The sequence below is a fragment of the Rousettus aegyptiacus genome, unplaced genomic scaffold (assembly GCF_014176215.1).
Source record: "Rousettus aegyptiacus isolate mRouAeg1 unplaced genomic scaffold, mRouAeg1.p scaffold_m13_p_7, whole genome shotgun sequence".
Taxonomy (NCBI): domain Eukaryota; kingdom Metazoa; phylum Chordata; class Mammalia; order Chiroptera; family Pteropodidae; genus Rousettus; species Rousettus aegyptiacus.
Genome location: NW_023416310.1, coordinates 65,112,310 through 65,135,317, shown reverse-complemented (window position 1 = coordinate 65,135,317; position 23,008 = coordinate 65,112,310). Strand labels below are relative to the sequence as shown.

General features: G+C 36.6%; 1 long non-coding RNA gene across 2 annotated transcripts; it reads right to left on the bottom strand.

Annotated features, from left to right (window-relative positions):
- Positions 1 to 137: 137 nt before the first annotated feature.
- On the bottom strand, positions 138 to 22,315 carry LOC107499271. Of its 2 annotated transcripts, none has more exons than XR_004952054.1 (2): positions 17,438 to 22,315; positions 138 to 779 (listed from the first exon to the last, which is right to left on the bottom strand). It is a non-coding gene; the product is annotated as an uncharacterized LOC107499271 (long non-coding RNA). The 2 variants fall into 2 exon arrangements; XR_004952053.1 differs by lacking the exon at positions 17,438 to 22,315 and adding an exon at positions 14,627 to 15,861.
- Positions 22,316 to 23,008: the final 693 nt, after the last annotated feature.

Below are 23,008 nucleotides of genomic sequence, written 5' to 3'. Positions count from 1 at the left end.
ATGTATTATCTCTCTATATTTTAGGTATTCTAAAATGTCATTTTTAATGATTTCATGGGATTCCATTGTTTTAATCAGTAATTTTCTAACCAGTCCTCTCTTTTTAAAAACATGTAAACAACACTATAACAAGCCCCTTAATTTTAGAATACATGTATTTCTATGTATTTAGAATAAATACTTTGAAGTGTAATTACTGAGTGAAAAAAATACATAGATCATTGTTTTTAAAGCTGCATATTTTAAACCTCAAATGAATGTCATCAATTGTTTTGTCTGGATTCATCAGAGATACTTTTGTATGCACTGAGAATGCAATGTTGTCAGAGGTTTGAAATCCTGATGGATTATTCTGGACAGAACATTTTCTTTTTCTGACAGAATGCTTGGCTTCCTGATCCTGTCTCTCCGCTTCATTGACCGGGAACGCCTGTTATGTTTGACTTCATCCATTTTGAAATTTCAAATGGTCACAGCCTGTAAGGCAGAGTAACAAAGGTCCATCAATCAACATAACACGGTATTCAGTCCATGGGTTGGTGAGATCCTCAGAATGTAAATCTGTCTTTCTTATCGATGCGGCTAGTCCAGAAGCAGTAGGCCATGATGCATGATGGGGATTCTCACATCGAGTGCATTTTTTAAGCCTAAAATACGCGTATGTAAATAGAATCTTCAGAATATTCTATTTCCTGCAAGCAATGCTGGGCACCGGTTAGCAGGTCAATATCATTATTGAAAGAATTGATTTCAATGGCCATAGAACAATCCCTGGATGCCTGCCAGTAGAGAGAAATGATACAGAGCTCCATTATTAATTTTGTAGTTGTTATTTTTAACATTATTACCTTTGAGCATCTAAAAGTTGATTTGGCTAATAGGCATTAAAATAAATGCCAAAAGAGTCTCCAGCTGGACCATAGGTTAGGCAATATGAGAAGAATCTTAAAAAGCTTTGTCTTAAATGAATGTAAAGGGGAAAAAACAAAGATCTTTATTGCATACGATACTACCCCTTCCTTCTGGGGGAAAATGTCTTTAGTTAGGGGTATCAGAGAGGGGTGCATGACCATGCAAGTGTGTTATTGAGTTTCCTGCGATGCTCCCTCCAAGCTGAGAGTAGGGCTTTTGTCATGACTGACTTCCTTTTCCAAAAGGAGTAGTTTTGAGACAGCAGTTTCTCTCTCTCTCTTCTCTCCTCTCCCCTCCCTCTTCATCCATTCCTTCCCCTCCTCTCCCACCCTTTCCCTTTTTTTCCCTCTCTCCCTCCCTCATTCTTCTCTCTCTACTTCTTCCTTTCTTTTTTCCCCCTTAATCCTATAGAAAATTTGTAAAATGTAGAAACCCATAACAAAAGAAATTATCAAAATTATCTAGAATGTCATTTCTCAAAAAGAATGCTTAATGTTTGAGGTGAAAATGGGTGTGAGTATATGTGTGTATACACAGTCAGTAATGCACACATACAAGTATACATGCATAGTCATTTAATACATAATTAACCAGAATGTACAGCATTAACTTTTGGTGTCTTATGAACAATTAAGCAGGTGATTCTTAACTAGCTCATGGGATGTACTAATATCATTTACAAAAATAGCTGATGCAATTTCTGAAAATATATTTCCATAGAGTAACATAGTCTTTCTTCCATTTTTAGTATTGTCTTGAGGAGGTGGGTGGGTAGGTTCTCAAAATTTCTGTCCATGAATTAGTTTGTGTCATCTTTGATCTCCCTTCTCCTCTGTCCTCCTTCTCCCATCGCACCCTTCAGTGGGCAGATTCTGCTGGTCTGGCTATGGAAAAGGCTCCTGGAAGGCTATTGGGAAAGTTGGGGTTAAGATTAAGGATGTTTAAAATGTTTTTTCAGAAAATAAATCAATTTGGAGGCTTCATTTGGAAGCATTTAAAATGTCTTTCGACATGAAGGCAGACTCTGAGCACTATAATGCCCCAAATCTGTGAGGACAGGGATGTTCCATAATAAACGGTGCCTCTTACAAGAAGTACGCTGGTGTCACACTCTCCCCCTTAACCTCCGCAGTGTGCCAACATAGGCTGAGCTGTGCACCGCCATGCTCTGTGCCATCCTATGCTATCTACATAAAGAGAGAAGGAAAGTAGCCAGTTGTGTAAACGGAGACATCAGAAGTTAAAATGCAGACATTCTTAACAATGATCTTACTCTGGGCTCACTACATTTTTGCTTAATTATAAATATGAACAGGAGAGAAACTCCAGGACTCAAATAGTAAAATTGTTTCCAGGACTATTATTATTTTCTCTCAGTAGATGGCACTGTCTTGATTGAGTAGGTCTTGGTTGAGTTAACTTGGAAAGATGGAAGAGAGAAATGCTTTCTTGAATGAAGTGGATTTCGTTGTCATAAATTCCAAAGTTTTGTTACAAAAGATAGAAATAGTATAATAGCAAAAAAAATTTTAATAGATGCTATATCAGTACTATTATCTAGAAATATAATGCAAGCCACATATGTACTCTTAAAGTTTATAGTAGCAACACTGAACGAATCAAATAAAAAGTAAAATTAATTTTAATAAAATATCTTATTTAACCCAACATATAAGTATATTAAAGTTTCAACATGTGATAAACATAAAAATTATTAATGAGATGTTTTGCATTCAGATGAGCAATATTTCAGTTCCTCAATAACTGGTAATTAATGGCTACTCTGTTACGCTATGCAGTGTGGCCGGTTTTCCTTCTTCTTCTCCCTTTCTTCCAGAAAGAGGGGTGATTTTCCAAAAACAGTTGGCCTGAAAAGAATTTTCTTACCTTTGTTTAGGGTAAATTATAGTGTTGAATTTGATCGTACCCAAAGTACGGTCTTTGTCCACACAAAAGATATATTTATATATACCACTTTTTTCTCCTCCCTAGAAGACTACAATGCCAGCATCCTTGATAACTATTGTCAAGTACTCTTTCATTTACTAAACAAATATCTATTGACTTCCTCATATGTACCAGGCACTGTTCTAACAGCTAAGAGCAATTGTATTTCTAAACAAGACCAGCATTAAATAAAGCATTTGAACAGACACAGTGGGACTTGCATCTTTTCCCATCCATTGCTCTCCAATCAGTTCATCTAATTAACATCTACTTAGTTGCAAACTTCTCCCCAGAAAGTTGCCAGGTGCTGACGGTGCACAGCGAATAAAGTTGTTGCACAGAAGATCACAGCCCAGTGGGGAAGTGGGAGAGAAACTAGGCAATTGCATAAAACAGCGCAAATGTTTTGATGAAAACATGCTTAGGATAATATGAAAGTTAAGCAGAGGAGCCCAGATCCAGGCTGGGGATGCTGTAGTGGAGGAGGAGAAGTGAGCAAAGTTTCTTGAAGGGTTTGACATCTCGTGTTACAGATGAGAAAACTAAAGTCCAGAGAGGGTAAACAGATGCCACTCACCTCTTTTATCTTGGTCCCTCACTTGGCAGCTAAATAGTCCACATACTGCTGAAATTAATAGTCATTGATTTAGTGTTTATTTTAATGGGAATATAATCCTAATGGCTTGGCTGTAAGTCTACCCTTAATAAGTTTACAGTCTTGGAGATGATATAGGCTGATCTGAGGTAAATACAAAGCAAGAAGAGGCTGGAGCAAAATTTCTAATTCTAAGGGAGCATAAGGCTCACTGCCTTTGCTCAGCATGAACAGAGCTGAGCAAAGGCAGTGAAAATTACTGAGCCTGTTAACTAACCACTGGTGTAGATGTTTACAAAGCCTGTACTGGAAAAAATTGTTTTCGTCGAGGCCCTAACCCACCTACTGTCCATGGCCCTGTCCACAGAAGCAAACAGAAAGTGACTGCCAACTGCAGGAGAACTATGGTAGGTGTTCAGTCAGGAGGCAGCCCATTTAGTGGGAGACCAAAGCTGGCCCACATCTGACTTTCCTACTGTACAATGTTGGGTCTCAACCCCAGTGTAACCAAATGAGGGGAGACGGTAAGTTCTTATTAGCCTTGGATGCTTAGGAAGGAACTTTAAAAAATATTTTAATATTTATATTTAATGTTTATACTTTAGGAGTCCTTGCTGACCACCTCTCACATTTTTCTTTCAGAGTTTATTCTTCTTTAAAGATCTAAAAATATTTGCATTATTTCTAATAAAAGTACTATTTTTATTTTGAGGTAGAAAGTCAGAATACATTTTTATCTTTATATATGACTTTTAACAAAGCTGGTGCCCTAATGAGAAGTAAAGTGATCTCAGTGTCTCTTAAATTTATTGTTTTTCCTTTGTTGTTCTCTTTAATTCCAGAGCAGAAGAAAAAAGTTTAAAGATATATTCCTGCTGCCTTTGACAATTAAAAAAAAAAAAAACAATTTTCTTAAACCTTAAAAGCCAGAAACTGGGTATGATTTTCATTGCTGGTGTGGGTTGCATGTTTAATCTACCAGGTTGTTGAATTATTGATGTTGTAGTTTTTTTTCCTTTGTAACACTTCCTGTAAACTCAACTTTATTGTGGGGCTTTCATCCTGATTTCACATTATATTTTAACACATGACAAACTTTAAGAATTTAAAATCCAAAGTTACGTGTTATCAATCTCCTTTGGAGATTTTTGAGGCAACGATGATCGAACTGAAATTCGCTCTGTATTCCTGGATGTTTATTACAGGAAGATACAGCTGCACTATTTGTCTGAAATATAAGCACATGACCATATATCAATATGGTTACCCAGCGTGCACATATGTTAAAGTACAGATTTAGTAGTGGTGGTTTTTATTCCCTATTGGCTTGAGTAAGTTTATTATGATAAAAATGGTCAAAGGGATTAGTGAGAAGGCTACCTCGGAGAATTACGGCATGTTTGTACAGTGCCCAGATATGCCCCCTCTGTATCTAAAAGAAACTGAAGAAAATTATGTCCATGCCCATCTCAAGGAGTAGTATGGCTGACGGCAATACTTGAACATCAGCGTCTTTTCCAGCAACTGGAGTAGATGATGGGCAATGGACGTAGGGAATTGGGAGTTGTTTTTTTTTTTCCACTGCAGTGGCCCACAGGGGAAATATACATATAAAAGGAATTAGAGTTTCTGAATTTGAGGTAGCTCACCCTTATAGTTCTGCAAGTAAGCAGCTTAAATTATTAAAATTTCTTATGTCTAACTTATAGATGCCAAAGAGCCAGCAATAATTTCTCTCTTCCCTTTAACATCTACTCAAATGGCCTGTATATAGTTCTGAAAATAGAGTCACAAGGGTCTGTAATTGTATTCTAAGTGCAGTTGTGCCACTGGAAGATTCTAATGTCAGAAAGCTAAGCTAATCAGGGAGGCTTGTTTTCTGTGGGAAGCCCTGCTGGGCACGCTCACAAATGCGTTCAGCCTAGTTAGAACTGACTAAACTGCAAAAATAATTTCCCCCTTTTCTGCCCCCTATAAATCACCAACTACGAGGCTTATAGTAGGGAAGAAAAAGCTTTTCTATTCATTGTTTCTTTGAGCTGGTAATAATGTACAAGTGTTTGCATAGGTTGCAGTTAATAAAGGCCCCCTGTGTTGTGAAATCATCAGTATTTTGTCCAGGTCTTTTCAGAGGTGAGGAGACATCATTAGGGAACATGAGGAGGGTAAGCATGCTGGCCTCTATTCACCAGTGTGTTTCTGGACCGTGGTACAATGCTGGACACAGAGTGGATGCTGAATACATTATGTCTTTTGTTTAATGCATAAACAATTTTAGGGCATTTCAAACTCTATGCCATGACTTGACTTAAATTGGAAATGTCTCTCACTGATTCCCAAGTACTTCCTTCTGGCTAGGTCTCAGAACCTTTCACCACAAAGCCAGTCTCTTACTTTCCTTATTCCCAATTTTTATTTACAAACTTGTTATGAACCTCAGTCACACCTTCTGAATTTCCTGAAGCTGGAAGGAAGTCAAACCGCTTCTAATTGTTTGCTTTCTCTCTGTGGTCTTCTGCTTCTCACCTCTTTCATTTAAGCACTTATACCAGTTTGTGTCTTAGATCCCCTTCCACCCTACTCGCCCTCCATTTCTAACACTTTTTTATTTCTAGAATGATGAAGGCCCTAGGAACTCATCATCTGCTTTATGCTTCTGTATTTCAAAGTCTTGTTGGATTAAGAAACATTGGTTCTTGAGATGTTAGAACTGGAAGGCGCTTTTGAGATGCTCCTTTAAATCTCTTCGGTATTCAACTGACTGTTATCTATGGGTTTGTCTCAGTATGTTGAGGGATATTTATTCCATAATCAATTTGTTGAGAGTTTTTGTCATGAAAAGATGTTGACTATTTTGAGTGCCATTTGTACAAGTATTGAGATGATCATATTATTGTTATCTTTCTTTCTACTGAGTGCTGTATCACATGGATCGATGTGTATATGTGAACCATTCTTGCATCCCAAGGATAAATCCCATTTGATCTGGTGTATGATCTTTTAACACGCTGTTGAATTCAGTTTGTTAGTATTTTGTTGATAATTCTTGCATTTACATTCATCAGGAATATTAACATGTATGTATATATGTATGTATGTATGTACATACGTATGTATTTTCTTGGTGTATCCTTACCTGGCTGTAGTATCAGGATAATTCTGGCCTTAAAAAATTATTTTGGGAGGGTTTCCTTCTCTTCAATTTTTTTGCTAAAAGTTTAAGAAGGATTGGTATTCGTTCATTCTTTACATGTTTGGTAGAAACACCAGTGGAACCATCTAATACTGGGTTTTTCTTTCTTGGGAGGTGGTTGATTATTGATTCGATTTCCTTAGTCATTACTTTACTGTTGGTGGGATTGTAAGTTAGTGCAGGCATCATGGAAAAATGTATTGAAATTTCATAGAAAATTAAAAATTGAGCTGTCATATAATCTAACAAATCCGCTCTTGAATATTTTTCTAAAAAAAAAAAACAAAAACACTAATTTGAAAAGATATATGCACACCTATATTCATTGCAGCATTACTAGTAATAACGAAGATATAGAAACAGCATAGCTGTCCATCAACAGATGAATGGATAAAGAAGACAGGGTATGTGTGTGTATATGTGTGTATTGTATAATATACATATATATAATAGAATATTACCCAAAAAGAAAAAGGAATGAAGTATCATTATTTGCAACAACATGAATGAACCTAGAGGGTATTACGTTAAGTGAAATGTCAGGAAGACAGACACTGTACGAATTCACTTAATGTGGGATCTAAAAGAAAAACAAAACAAGTGAACAAATCAAAATAGAATCACACACACATATATATAGAAACAAACTGATGGTTGCCAAGAGAAGGATGTGGAGATGGAAATGAAAAAAATTAAAATATAAAATGTTCACAATATATCCTTTTGCAACATTTTGAGCCATCCTTTGGCTGGATAAAAGCCATCTTCTGGTAGATTCTTCTGGAAATACTCATGTATTTCCTGAATTCTGGCAAATGGGAAAAATTTTTCTATGTCTTTATCACTTTTAGGGAAGTTTTGCCTGATAAATATCCTTGGTTTTCTTTTCTTAAGTTTCTTGAAAATTATACTCCCAAGTTTCTTTGTCACTGTTGTTATTTAGAGAAATCTCAGTCTGATTCCTCTGCCTTTGTACATCTTTTCTTTTCCTCTCTCTCAACATTTCTTCCTCCAATCTCCCTCACTCTTTAGGCTTTCCTTTCCTTTTCTCTTCTCTTCTCTTCTCTTCTCTTCTCTTCTCTTCTCTTCTCTTCTCTTCTCTTCTCTTCTCTTCCTCTTTCTCTCTCCCTTCCTTCCCTCAGACACAAATGATTTTTTTCCTGATTTCTAAAGTTTAATAGCTCTACAAAATATGTGTTGGGAGGCAATCCTTTTATATATGGGAGATTTTTTTTTTTGGTTTAATAGTTTTAAATATTAGTCCTCTTCAAAGGTTTTGATTTTCTTCCTCAGAAATACCTACTTAAAGGTTCAACTTCATTCGTCTTTCTTCTATTTCTACCCACTTTACCACATCCCCAAATTCATAACTGAAAATATTTAATACAATTTGAAGTTGTGTGGTACAGTTTTCTTTACTTTCGCTTTTACCTCTTTTGGTCAAGACTTTTCAGCAGTAGAAAGTTTTTTTAGAGCGGGGTGGGGGTAGATCAAATCATTTTGAGGGCCTTTGGGGAGGGCCTAAGAGCTAGGAGGACAAATAGATCCATTCCCTTCAGCCTGGCTGGGATCTCTCCAGCTGCAGAGACTCTGAAAGCAGAAATGTTTTTTTTAGTTATATTTTTTTTATTTATTTCCTCACGTTATATGAAGGTGATCTGCAATTCTTTATTCCTGTTTGTTTTAAACAGGATTCCTAGTTTTACTGTGCCTCTTCTGTGTAGTTTATTTTATGCATGCTAGTGTTGATGGTGGGTAAATGGGAGAAGGGTTGCAGGTCTTTCATTTTTGAAAAATTCTTAGTTTCTCCCTTTTGTTTCCTCCTTTTTCTCATGGAGTTATATCCAAGGTGTCTCAGTTCTGTATGTATCTAAGTCTTACTGAAAGCAATAATTCTTCTAAGCTGCCCTTTCGGGATCCTTTTCCCCACCTAAGGCTATAAAGTCCTGATCTGGGTTTCTTATTTTGTCATTTATTGCTGTAATTTCTCTTTCTGGAGGTAGTCTTCTGCTTTTTTACATGGAGTCTTTTAAGGTTTCCTTTCTCTGTGGTTCATATCTAAAGGATTGCTGTGGCAAGAGCGCCAAGGTTTTTGTTTTGTTTTGTTTTTGCCCCTTTTTCTTTCCCCCGCCCCCTATAGTTGCAGGTAATTTGAAGGTTGCATTTCTTCAGTTTCCTAAATATGCTGAATTTATCTTCTTTGTTAATGTCATGTTTTGGGGGAGGAATGAGTGATAGGGGATTAAAAGTCAAGCTACGCCATTGTTCTCAAGATCTGAAATTCCCCATGTACCCATCATCTCATATCTGATTTCCTTAACACTTTTTCTATCTTTACCTGTTGTGTACAATGCTGCAATTAACATAGAGGTGCATATATCTTTTAAAATTAGTGTTTTTTTCTTTAGATAATTACCCATAAGAGATATAAAAACAGACACATAGATCAATGAAACAGAATAGAGAGCTCAGAAATAAAACCAAGCGTAAAATGGTCAACTAATCTAAAACCAAGCGGCAAGAATACACAGTGGGGGAATAACAGCATATTCAATCACTGGTTTTGGAAAAAGTGCATAGTTATATGCAAACAGAAAAAAATGACTCTGGACCACTTTCTTACATCATATACAAAAATAAACTCAAAATCGATTAAGGGCTTAAATGTAAGACCTAAAACAATAAAATTCCTAGAAGAAAACATAGACAGTAAATCTTTGACATTGGTCTTAACAACATTTTTTAGAAATCTCACCTCAGGTAAGGGAAACAAAAGCAAAAATAAACAAATGGTATTATATCAAACTAAAAAGCTTTTTCATAGTGAAGAACAACCATGAACAAAGTGAAAAGATATCCTATTGAATGGGAGAATATATTTTGCAAATAATACATTTAATAAGGGGTTAATATCTATAATAAATAAAGAACTCATATAACTCAACATCAAAAAAGCATGACTGATTAAAAATGGGCAGAGGACCTCAGAGACACACAGATGTCAACAGATACATGAAAAAAAGCTCAACATCTCTAACCATCAGGAAAATGGAAATCAAACCACAATGACGTATCACCTCACACTTGCTAGAAAGGGTAATATCAAAAAATCACCAAATGATGAGTTTGCATTCTCAAATTCTTCTATGACTTAAAGCTTTTGCAGTTTTATTCCATGCCTTGGGTAATGTTTTCTTCCCCAATGAGTTCTTCTTAGTTTCTCATTTTTCTTTTCTCTTTTTCCCTCCCTTCCTTCTTTCCTTCATCCTTCTTTCCTTCCTTCCTTCCTCCTTACTCCATTAGTTTTCTTTTTTTGCTTATCTAGTTGCCATCTTGATCATATTATAATTGGCACCTTTACTTCTCAATGATGTAATTAATATAGGCACCTTTGGCACCCTTCTTGCTTGCCTCTTCTAGGGTGGTTTGTGTTTCTTAGTATGTTACATATTGTTCATCGATACTTAAAACATTCTCAAATCTTCTAAACTCTAACTTGTATCCTAATGGCTAGAAATCTGAAAATGATATTGCCCATATTCATTTGATTGGCCTACATTTTACCAATAAGAGTCACCTGAATGGCATTTGGAGTGAAAAAGAGAGGGAAACCATCATTCTCCTTTGGCAGCAGCTGATAGACCCATAGACAGATGGTAATGTAAGGTTTTCAGTGACTTCTTAATGTTTGTGTGAATCACCTTGTTTGATACAAGCAGCAAAACTACTCAGATTGGTTTTTATTTTCTTGTCTAAACACTTACTGATACACTTTGAAGACTATAATATAGTTTTTCACCCACTTTGATGAAGCCTATGGTATGAGTCTATGGTATGGGGATGTCAGATAACATTACATGTATTATCTTTGCTGAGAAACCTGAGCTTTCTTCAGAGAAGCCACTAACTATTCTAAGTTTGGGACTGACTACTCCTTTTAGCCAGAGGTGTGCATGACTTCTAGGAACATCAATTATGCCAATCAAAGATAACTGTCTGATTAGTTCCAGGACTCCTGTGTAAAAATTTTCAAGATGACAGATTCGTAACTTGCTAGTAATAAAAAACGGGTCTTACATGGGTCTTCTCTGTGGCATCACTTAATTCTGAACATTTGATTGAGAATCTGACTGAATTTGGAAAATCCTAAGCCTTTCTGGCTGCTTCTTCCTTTGACTGACTGATTTTTGAGAAGAGGAAGCCAGTTCAAAGGTAATAGAAACATCAACTTTATCTTGTATTTCTAAGTCAACTCGGGCTAACTTAAACTTAAATGAAAAATGTGGTTCAATTTGGTTCTTCAGAGGTTTCCATGATCAACAGAAAGCTGATCAATAGCATAGCAGTGAGTAAAGAGCTAACTCAATTTGCAGTCAAACCTAAGATACAATAATCTTTAACCTCATATGGCACATATTTAGCCTTATGGAAGCATAAAACAGGAAACACAATATCCCAGTCTTATTAGGCAGTACATTGCTAAGTACTCTGGATCTTCAGTGCTCTCACCCATATAGGGTGTACGTATCTGCTGTAGATGAGATCCAAAACGTGTGTGCCACCTTGACAGAAGAGCTGTGGCTAAATTTCCCACCATTTTTATACTGTTCTGTAACATAGGCTCAGGGCTCATTGGGTAATTCACAGCCCTAAAGTTCAGATACTATCCCACAGGGGGAAAAAATTCATTGCAAACAAGACAGATGCAACATGTCATATTTAACTTCATTTGCAAGTATCATTGTGAAAAGACAGATCAGTTCAGGCCTTATATGTACCCTTTTCACAGAATGAGTGCTATTTCAGCAACAGAAGCCCAAATGTTAATTTGAAGGATGCTAACTCCCAAACAAAATTAGGTGGAAATATGGGATGTACTTTGTTCTGTCTTCTAGTGATAGTCCTATGACCGTGGAGAATCTAGGATGCCTCCAGGAAGAGCTAAGGCAGCACCATTGTGAGACAATTCTTACTTGAGTTCTATAGTTCTAAGTATAGGTTCTAACCACAGCTGGGTGAAACTAGGATCAGTCAATGCCAGTGACGATAGCTTAAACTGGTTTCCCATCAGAATAAGATGAAGTCTAATTACAACAGATGAAGTTGAATTTTGCTTTGTTTTGTTTGTAGCTTCTCATCAAAAAAGCAACATGAAAAATACTCTGCTTGATGTTTTTAATACCACTTACAACTGAAGAATTAATCAGAAGAAATATTCTTGAGCTGTCTCTCTCCTGGTTTTGTAGTCCACACCTGACTGGGTCTTTCGCTGATCTTTCATTAGTGTTGATGAGCCCAGTGTGGAAAGGTACTTCTCTTTTTGTTCCTGAGAGAATCTCATCTCGGTTATTTCACACTTTTAATCACTGCTAATAGCTACTTTGGCACACATTCAGAGTAGACTCAGTTAGGAGCAGAAGAAATATTTTACATTAACTGTATTATTTTGTTTCCCGCCCTGCAATGTTGCTTCAAGACAAAACGGATGGTTTCAGGAAAGACAGCTTGCTTTACTCAGCCTGTAAAGAAATAGCTCCCGCAATGCTAAACCATGTTGAATTCCACTTAGTTGTTCACTGGATATTGTGCTCCGCTGGCAGTGGAGATGGGGACTGTGATTGTGATGTGCTCATTGTGTGGCTAGTATATATCATACTAGGACTGGTTGTTGATGACAGAGGCTGGATAAAAAGAAAAAAGCTGTGAAAACATGTTTTGATGATTTCTTTTAGATGTAAATTTAAATACTTCTGTTTGGGGTCCCTGTAGTTTTCCTCACACTATATTCAGAAGACTTTATATTGTTAATGAATGTTAAGACTGAGAATATGTATAGGTTGGGTTTGAAGCCTTTTACATGACCTGATTTGAGGAGCTTATGTCCTCCCAGTGCCCAAAGTACAACTGAAGTGGACATATCTAGGAGAGACAGGGATCTGGGGTCAGGCTGGTTCTGACTGGTTCTGAAAGCACAGAGTACAAAGATGTTCTGAAACAGCCCCAAAGGTAGTCCTTTGCCTAGATTCGGTATAACATAGTGGTTAAAGGGATAGATGAAGAGATTGAGATTGAAATCTTATATATGCTAGTTGTATATTTTTTGGCAAATTAATCAACATTTCTGAGACTCAATTTCATTAATCAGTAGAATGAAGGAAATAATACCAATCTGATAGGGTTACTTCGAGGATGTAATGCAATAGTGTGTGTATGCATTATGTGCATAGGTGTGGTTTCATGCATTTGTGCGTGCATGTGTGAGTGTGATTGTGTGTGTATATGTGTAGAGCACTGTACCTATACTTGAATGACTCAACAAATGACAGCTAGTATTATATACCAGGTTGGGACACTTTTATAAATATTCCAGCTTCCTCCAAGTCTGCTTCAGTTTCATAGTAGACTCTTAATTTTCTTACTGACAAAATCTTTGTTGAAAGTTGTCTTAGTAGGCTTGGGCTGCCATAATAAAATACTATAGACTGGGTGGCTTAAATAACAGAAATTTATTTTCTCATCTTTTTAGAGGCTGGAAAGTCCAAGATCAAGTTTCTGACAGAGTCCAGTTCCTGGTGAGGCCCCTCTTCCTCCCTTGTCAAAGGCACACTCTTGCTGTTTATTCACATGGCAGAGAAAGAGAGAGACCTCTCCCTCTTCTTCTTCTTATAAGGCAATAGTCTTAAGAGATTAGACTTCCTGCTTATGACCTGATTCAATTTTAATTAACTTCTAAAGATCCTATTGAAATCACAGTCACATCGGAACTTAGAGTTTCAACATAAGCATTTTAAGGGGACACAATTCAGTACACAATGAAAGCCAAGCTCTCCCGGGAAAGAATATCTTCGATGAGGGCAGTGGGCCATCACTGATTCACAGAGACCTTTGGTTCTGGTTTCTGGTGTGTCACTTCCTGTTTATTAGTTGAGTCATTGCCTTCTGTGTTCCACCAGTCAAGGAGACAAAAGGGAGTATTAGGACCTTGGATCCTGATATAAAATGATGTCTATATGCATATATATATATATATATATAATATATATAAATTCGTTTCTTTAATCAAATTCTTTCTCTGAGGCTTGGGAAAATGGAACATGAGAAAAATTTTGAGTTGGTCAGGGAGGGTGATGCATAATCACTTCATAAGTTTGGGTTTGGAAGATTAGATATATAGAGACTTATTTTATTATTATTATTATTATTATTATTATTATTATTATTAATTTTACTACTGGTTTGGTGTTTGGAGAAGAGCTTTCACCAACTGGGTGATAGCTTCATGTTAGACTCTGCTGTCAGATAGAGAGATCAGTTCTAAGCACAGAGAATTTTTCCTTTCTCTTGACTCTTTAAGCCAAAATGTCTTTTACGAATCAGTAAATATTCGCTAATACATTTAAGACCCTAAGAACAGTTGGTGTTCAAGGAAAGCAGTTTGGACAGTCCCCACCACTGACCTTTTCTCTTGCCTTCACTTTACCACCTTTCTCATCTTCATCTTGCTTTCTATTCCCAATCCACAGCCTCTCCCTCTGACTCCGCCTCTCGTTTCTCCTGATTTGGTGATTTTACATGCTCTCCCAAGGACCCGAGCCTTCTTCCATAGGCTTAAGTTTTACTCATTCATTAGGCTAAAGGTATCATCAGACTCAGTCAAGAATGATCCGCCTTAACCTATCAGAACCATTGCTGGCTCCAGCTCTTGTCATGGTTAGACCAGCCTTGGTACTCTGATAGGTGTTGGTTGGAGAACAACCGAGAATAAGATATGAGAATAGAACATATCTAGCCAATTGAGCATTACTAAAAACGATCATGTTACCTTTCTGTGAAAATAATGAATATTCTCTTCTCTCTATGTGATTTAAATGAAAGCTAAAGGATCAGAAGCTAAAGATATGTAGATACTTTAAAAAGATCGATCCTTTATTAATGAATTCAACTGTTATCAATGTCTGATGCGCTAAGTATTGACTTACCCTTTTGTTTTCACAAAAGGTTTCATATTCTCCCACTCAGAGTGGTTGTAACACTCCTCACCCTCAATTCCAGAACTTCCTCTATGACCTGGGGCAAATCTCTATGCCTCAGTTTCTTCATGTGAGTACCATTAGAACATCTGCTAAATAGGGTTAATGCTGGAATGAAATGAGATAATACATAGAGAGGCTTAAAACAGTGCTGGCTAAACAGTGTTATATTCACTTTCCCAAATTAAAGTTTATTTCCTCAAATTGGAATTAAAATTCCCAGGAACTCTGCAGCGTGGTATAGCAGGAGGCGCTGCAATTGGAACTCTGTATTTTGCTTTAAGCAGCGGGAGTGGGCCCGCTGTGGAAGGAAGAGGGAAGGGGAAGGAACATTTTCAGTGTCTCAGTATTGTGTTGGGCATGCATATCAACTCCTGTAACTCCAAACAGTCCAGTAAAGGTAGGCCTTGACTTCTGATTTTGTAAATAAGAAAAGAAGGTAAAATCAGGCTTTGATCCCAGGTCCACGTGATCCCATTAAGGAGGATTGTATAATTGATTACTTCCATTTGGGTTCAGGCTAATAAAAAGCACAGCAGCAAAATGAAAAGTTGTAAAATTTCTCAACTTCTTCTTTTCTTTGAGCACTGACTTTTCAGTGATTTATATTTTAATATAATTTTAGGTGATAATAATTTTTCACAGTGGGTATTTTTGGCAAACACACTATAGTTTCCAATGCCTTTAGCTTTGAGTACACTGTATATAAATGCACATGTTTTTATTGTTAATTACCTCTGAAACTTTTTGGAAATAGGGGATATACAAATATAAATATACCAAATAAAATGAAATCTAATGTAGGAAATGAAATGATCAGTGCTAAGCCCACTTGCAGGGCATAGGATAAAGAGCACAAGTAGAGGCACATGTACCATCTATCTGAACGTTTAAAAGTTATAAATTATCTTTACACAACAAAATATGTGTATATAACTGAATCCTTGAGAAATAGCGAGAACTGAATTTAACTATTGTTAATTGCACATGCCTGAGTGTTCTGTTGATAGGTCAGCAATTTTAAATGAGTAATAAAATGAAGACATGTGTGATTTACACACTACTCTATTTATAACATTCATTTTTCTTATCTTTATTTTAATAAGGTTACCGTGTTATAACTAAGATTTCATGTAACTTATTAAAAGTAATAAATTAAAAATATAATTGTATTGAAAGCATATAAAGGTATTTTTATAAAAATGTAAATTAAAGTAAATGTAAAAATTTACATTTTTGTGTATGCGCCTCCCAAAAATATTTTTAAGTACATAAAATGGTTATAAAGTTAAAAGGTAAAATTTAAATTAGTTATCTTCTCCTAAAATTTTAATTGAAATTATTTTTTAAATATTGTATATGATGTTTTGAATAGTTAATCAAATATTATTAGTTTATAAGATTTTTATAGGACTGTGTACATTCATAAAAGTAAACTAAAAGTTATTGTTCAATGTCCATCTAGTTGCCAATACAAAGAATCAATATTATTCTTTGCATAATATATGTAGAGCTGCATATATATGTGTAGGTGTAATATAATTTTTAAAGAGTTATATTACTTTTTAATATTGAAGGATGTTCCTAGGCTGCCATGTGTAACTGTTGTGACTACCTTGGCAATTTATGAGTATTTCTGGGAACACAAAGAGAAGTAAGACAAGGGGTGCTTAGTGTCCCTGGCCAGAGGACTCTGACTTCATCCTATCTGAAAAGAAAGGTTTGACAAGTGAAAGTCCTTTCTTTTCCTGTCTTCCCTTGTTCAGACCACTGTTTCATTGTAGAGTATGTCGGCCTGTGATGGTTACATATCAATAGGCCTCCTCAGCACACAGGTACAGTGACCTTTTTGAGACACGGGGCACATAATGTGGAGCAGTGCTGGTCACTTGAGTGGATTGTTAGGCTTATGAATAGAGATGAAAGCACAGATTACTCAATCCCAAGTGACCAATATGCCCAGGAGTTCTTTAACCCAGGGACCCCCAACACCCAAGCTGTGGACCTGTTCCGGTCCATGGCTTGTTAGGAACCGGGCCACACGGCAGGGGATGAGCAGCGAGCTAGTGAAGCTTCATGTGTATTTGCAGCCACTCCCCAGCGCTAGCATCACTGCCTCAGCTCCACCTCAGATCATCAGGCATTAGATTCTCACAGCAGTACCGTTCTCTGGTGCCAAAAAGGTTGGGGACTCTTGCTTTAATCCACCTATTTTTCATTAGCTTTGTCCTACAAAATGACTTCTAAAGTGTGGGGCCTGGTGTGGGGACCTCTCTTGCCTCTTGCCTCAACAGAAGCTTTGTCTGCTCCAGTGCTTCTAATGACACCCACTGTTGTCTGTGAGATGTTCTATTGAACAAACCTACACCTGAGTCGCCCATTTCTCCACCATACCTTGTGGAAATGGTTTCATGGAAGAAGATGTCTACCATAGAAATTGGAGTAGCAAAATGTTGGCAATAGCCTAAATTGTGTTTTTGCAATCTTGGTTATGGGTGAATGTAAAAAATGTAGATAAAAAGAGATGACCTGGAGAAGCTTCTAAAATATATCTTTGAGTTAAAAAAAAAAAACAAGCTACAAAATGACAGGTGTAATTTAATCATTTTTGGAAAAGCAAAACTAAATGAGATCTCTAAATATACATATATAAGTGCACGGCAAATTTCCTGAAGAGTACTGAATCACTGCTAATCTTCAATATTTTCAAAAAGTGATAACTTTCTCTGGGCAGCTACAGTCTCATATCAGGGCACATACCTTGGTGCCTGGGCATAAGTTGGATTTCTACTCCCCTGCCACCACTCTCCAAGCATCTGCAGAGGCCTGGAAAGGTAGTAATCTGATCACAATGGTGACCCCCTAGGGAGATTCCTGAAATACAAGAGAAGACATCTAAGGAGTCTTTATGCTTTAACTTTATTATTTGAATATTTTTATTAACTATTTGTATAGTTTAGATAAAATGGGGGAAAAAAATGATTGTAATTTTCCCAAGGGCTAGGGAAATCTGTGACAGAATAGGCTTAAAAGAGGTTTAGAATTCCCAGACGCTGTTTTCCCACCCCATCTTGATTCTCTTTAACCATTAATTCTCCTTTCTGCTTTTCTCCTTTCTCTGACTCAGAGGCTGGACTTTTTTCTCTCTTATGTAGTTAGTCTCTCTGTCTCAGAAAAAAAGAGACTCTGCAGTCTCCTCCTTTTCTTGAGCTGGTGGGGCCATTTTATCATGGCTATTATCTCAACAAATTCCAGAATCTTGGCTCTGGTCTCACAGATTAGATTTACAAGGCTGCAGATTAATTAGTTGGTACCGATTTACATTGTCTCCTGTCTCTAAGACGCTCCTAGAACTCAGAGTGGCTGATAGGGGTTGTCCTTGTTATTTAACAGAACTCAGCTGAATACATTTTATGTATCCTGGAAGAAACCTCTCAAAGTATCTGACCACTAGTGATTCAAGTATGCTCTGGGTAAGTGGAGACTGAGGCCGATATATCTGTATAACCTACACAGCAACTAGGACTATAGGTCTTGAATTGATAAAATCTGATTCCTTTATTTCAGCAAAGATGCATGTTCCATCAAAGCAGATGTATGACAAGTGGAAAAGATTTTCTTGTGGATAAAACTCAGTATTTCCAGACGAGGTTCACTGAACAAAACTCCTTTAAGAACACAGAAATCAAACAGTCCTTGATGAATGTGGGTAGTGTCTGTCTGGTTAAATCTCCTTCCATCTAACAAATGTTGTCTGTAGCAGGCTGCCCACCAGATTTATCATTCATACTCAGGGGCAATGCCTATTTCTATAAATCCTCCTTTCAGAATGAAATCTGTACCCAGTGTTTACTTTAAGCACCCAGCTGCTGCTCTACACAGTTCTTTTCTGCTGCAGCCTGGGCCAGATGAGGCCAACTGACACATGTTCTGATTACTCTTGTCCTGTTAACTAGCATTTTATTTGTTAAAGATATATTTGCTAAGTAAAAAACTAACAACCCTGGTGCCACGAGAACAAGAGCCTTCCCTGTGAGGACAAACGTACACTCCAAAGTGACTCCCCAGACAGAAGCCTGAGCTGCATAGTTTGGATTCATCTCCATTAAATACTCCTCCACTCTGTCCCATAATGTAATTAACATTGCAGGTCTCATGGCTCTTTTTAAGAGAATTAGAAGCCATGAGTCATTTGGGCATCATCAGAACAAGCTTTCTTAATGCAAAATGACTCAATCTCAGAGATTGCTATCTGGCAGCACTCCAAGATAGCAAGACCTGAAAGCCAGCACTTAACTGATTTAGGGCCTCTTAAAATATTCTTCAAATTTGACTGCACATTGTTCTGGTGGAAAAGATAGAGAATTATTTTAGGAACCAACCATCATCTGAACTGTCTTAGCTGTGTTATTATTCCTTTTAAGTAATTGCATTTAATTTGGAAACCTATGGACAAACATGCTAATGAAGACATACGACTATGCTAAGTAAAATAAGCCTAAGTGTGTGGGGGCAAAGATAATATAAAAATAGAAATCTTTGAATAGTGTTCCTAATGTTGAGACTTCCTCTATTAATCTATGTAACTACATTTTCATGGTGATTTTATTAACATTGAAAATAAAATCTTAACAGGTATCATGCTAGTATTCTAAGGGCTTATGAGAGTTGGCCCATCAAAGTGATAGCCCTTTCAGAATGGAAAGTTGGTGTAGATCCAAGATATTATTTTAATAATTAAAATGTTTCCAACGTTTGATATATCTTGTTGTTTTAAGTTATTCCCAGTTGAAGAAACTTAATGTTTAACAGCAGGATGGCTTATGATTAGTTTCGGTAGAACAGGTCATGGGGCAAATTTATAAAACCCTCAAACTGCGATGGTAATGAACAAATGAATCAAATCTCCAAGTTTTATTAGAAAATAATGATAATACTCCAAATTTCTCAACCAACATTAATAGTGACTTTCAATGTTTATTTCAAATCTTAGCAGAATGTTTAAACTGTTATCTTTGCACATCAAATCATGTTTCAATTTGAGTAGGATTTTTAATTCCACAGCCATTTATTGAGCACCTAATACATGCAAATTCCCTATTTATTTCCCCAGAGCAGACTCCTCCCTTGGATTCCATAAGATCAACTTTAATTCCCCCTGTTCCGCATTGGGGAGATCTTTGTCGCCAGGATGTAGAAGCCACAAAAACAGCTTGTGTTAAAAAGTGATGTATGGCATAACAAAACTCTTTTACTAGGCATTTATAAAGAAGAGGTACCACAACATTTATCCCCAAATATCTGTTGCTACATTTAATATTTGTTGAGAAAGAAAAAAGAATAGAGTTAAAATTCCAAATCGATGAGCTATTTTCCTTTGGCTTTTGGACAATAGACTCAAAGACCTGAACTGATTTTAACAGATAAGTTTTGGGAGGAAGTGAGAGGAAGGAGAGCCATAACGTCAGAAGACAGGCAAAACAACTCGTTCAGCATGCAGATTGAAAGACGAATACTTCTGGAAAATGTGAATGACATTTTTGTTTTGGCAAGCTCTATCTCTGTGTCTGGTCTATTTGTTCTTTTATAGGTTTAATACTTGGGTTACATAAAAATTTCTCCTTTTATGTTTATAGTATTTATTAATTGGGATTAGGATTTTATTATAGGACATAAAACTATCTGGAGTGAAAATTGTTATAATGATAATTCACATGAAAATCAAAACATTAAAGTAGCTACAAGACACTTGAATATTGCTGAACTCCCGTTAATGGTATCCTTTTCAGTAGGGAAAGAAAGGCCCTAAGAGCTTCTGTGAGCCAGAGAGAGGAGAGTCCTGGCTATCCTGAGAAATAGCCAGGATATGCTCGAGCCCTGTGAAATGCTTTGCAGAATCTTTGAAGAACTTTTGAGGCTTTATGATGAGACCAATGACACTCTTAAGTAGCTCTCGGTTCTACAAGTAGAGCAACAGACCCCTGTCACTGATGCTCCTCTCTCCCTCCTCAGTGCTTTCTTCTCCCTCTCCTCCCTTACCTCCTCACTCCCTCTCCACCTTCTCACCACCACCATTCAGGAGGCTCAATTTGAATATAATTTAAAGAGCTTTTGACGGTTCTCTTTCCCTTTGGTAATTGGGATTTTCTTCAGAATCGTGTGTATTTTTAATTCAGGACATGGCATCGTGGCCTCTATCCTACAACAGAGCCAGACAGATGCAGAAACTAGACTGCCAAATGTCATTTTGATGTGTACTTGTAGGACCAATCATCAGGAAAGTATAACTCTTGGCATGAGCTCAGGCCTAGTGAGGGCATATTCTGCTTTTGGGAATCACTATATCAGTCCAAACTGCAAAAAGATTTCAAATAAAATATAATTTTCCACCTGCTAGAGATAAAATTTGATTGCCCACCTGTTGCCCCTAGGCTCTGTGACTTTTAGGTGGCTGCCTCAGCTCCTGGTAACAGATGCTTTTCTGTTACTGCTTTTCCTTCCTAGAAAATAATTACCAGTGGGGCTTCATAATGTGCAATGGCTATTAAGGTTATACTCAAAGGGAAGATTGTGACTCAAAGATCAGCCCGAAATAACAATTCCAACAAGTGACTTCTTAAGGAGCTATGAACTTATTTGCCAGCAGATACCCCTAATCCTGAAGATTTTGAGATAGTAAACAGAAAGTATAGTTGGTGAAACAGAGACTTGTTTGCATATAAAATAGTTTCCCAAATGTTTGTTTATTCAGCAATTAGTTAATTTTTAACATGTCATTGTTTCTAATAAAGCTGTTCATCTCTAAGGACAAAGAAACTGATGCAGACGAAATCAGGAACTATTTTTATGGCAATGCTTTAATGAAGTTGTTCAAGGTCTGAAGGATTGAAGCAGATGGACCAAATGTGTCTGTCCTTTTAGGCAGAGGGCAGGGAGTGGTTATGACCAGGTCTTAGAATTATCGGTATGTGGATCCACATTAATAGTCGTAGTCGAGCAACACATTTACTCGATTTGCTTTATCTCAAGTCTGCCTCACATCATAGTCATTCTAGTATGCATTTATCAAGCACTGTCTTGTTTTCAGCACAGATCTAGGTACATTTATCAGAGGAAGGGAGGTTTTTTGGGTCTTTCCTTGGGACATGAGAACTTTATAAAATAAACAGACACAAACTTACTAGAGACTAATCATGAAGCACCAAATAGGCAAATCTGGAGAATGAATAGATTAAATATGGTTTATTAATCAAATTCAAAGTTAGGAAACTTTATTTTAGGGGTACGGGCAATCAGGAAAGGCTGCCTGGAAAAATTAGATTGCTCTCTTTTACTATACTAAGTATCTAATATATTAATAATCCTCCCAAATTGGGATATAGTCAAGATGATATAAATAGGAATTCATAGCCACCAGAGTCTGTCATGAGATAAGCTGAGGGAAGATGTGGGTATAACAAATAACGACTTAGACATCTTGTATTTCCCTTTGGCATAGGCATTGATTATTACATTTTTGGTTGCCTTCCTCATTCTTCCCCCTCCTCATTCCATTTAGCATTTGCTAAGTACTTATTGGGTTGAAATAAGTTAAACTAGATATGCAGAATCTCTCATATGTAAAGGGATGAGGTAGAAAAGCTCTATTTTTTTCTCTGATACTTGTTGGAAACCAAGCTTACATTATTCTAAAATGTCTTTCCTTTATTTGAGATTATACATCTAGCTAAAAAGTAGTAATTACTTGTTTTCAATAAAACCTATTAAAGTATTTGAGCATGGTACAGTGGTGCATAAAATTCAATTTTCACATCAGAGGCACAGACAGTAAAATATTAAACATACAAAAATTCTGTCTCGCTCATTTAAAAAAAGTGAACTTAACAACACTATTTACTTATAATTGGCTATATTCTTTTAGGATAATATCAACTTTATTTATTGGATTTCCTGCCATATAATAGTCACTAATACTAGACTTCTCTGCTGAGAATTATGAGTGTCATAGTTGACATTAAGAAACAAAGACACCTTTAAAAACTGTAGTAAAGTGACAACCATTTTCTATAGCACAGGCTTCTGTGACTGTGGCTGTGTTAATGTCACCAACATGTATTTGAAAATGCAAACAATGGTTTGTCTCAATAGTCCTTAGTCCCCTTAAAAAAGAAGCCCCTTATCGGCCTCTTATAAATTTTATTTATAACACTAATCATGTTTGTTATAATTCTGTTTATTTGTTTATTGTGTGTCTCTACCTTTTGGGTTGGAAGCTCCCTAAGGAAAGAGACCATGTCTATTTTTTCCACTTCAGTATCAGAATGGGAAATT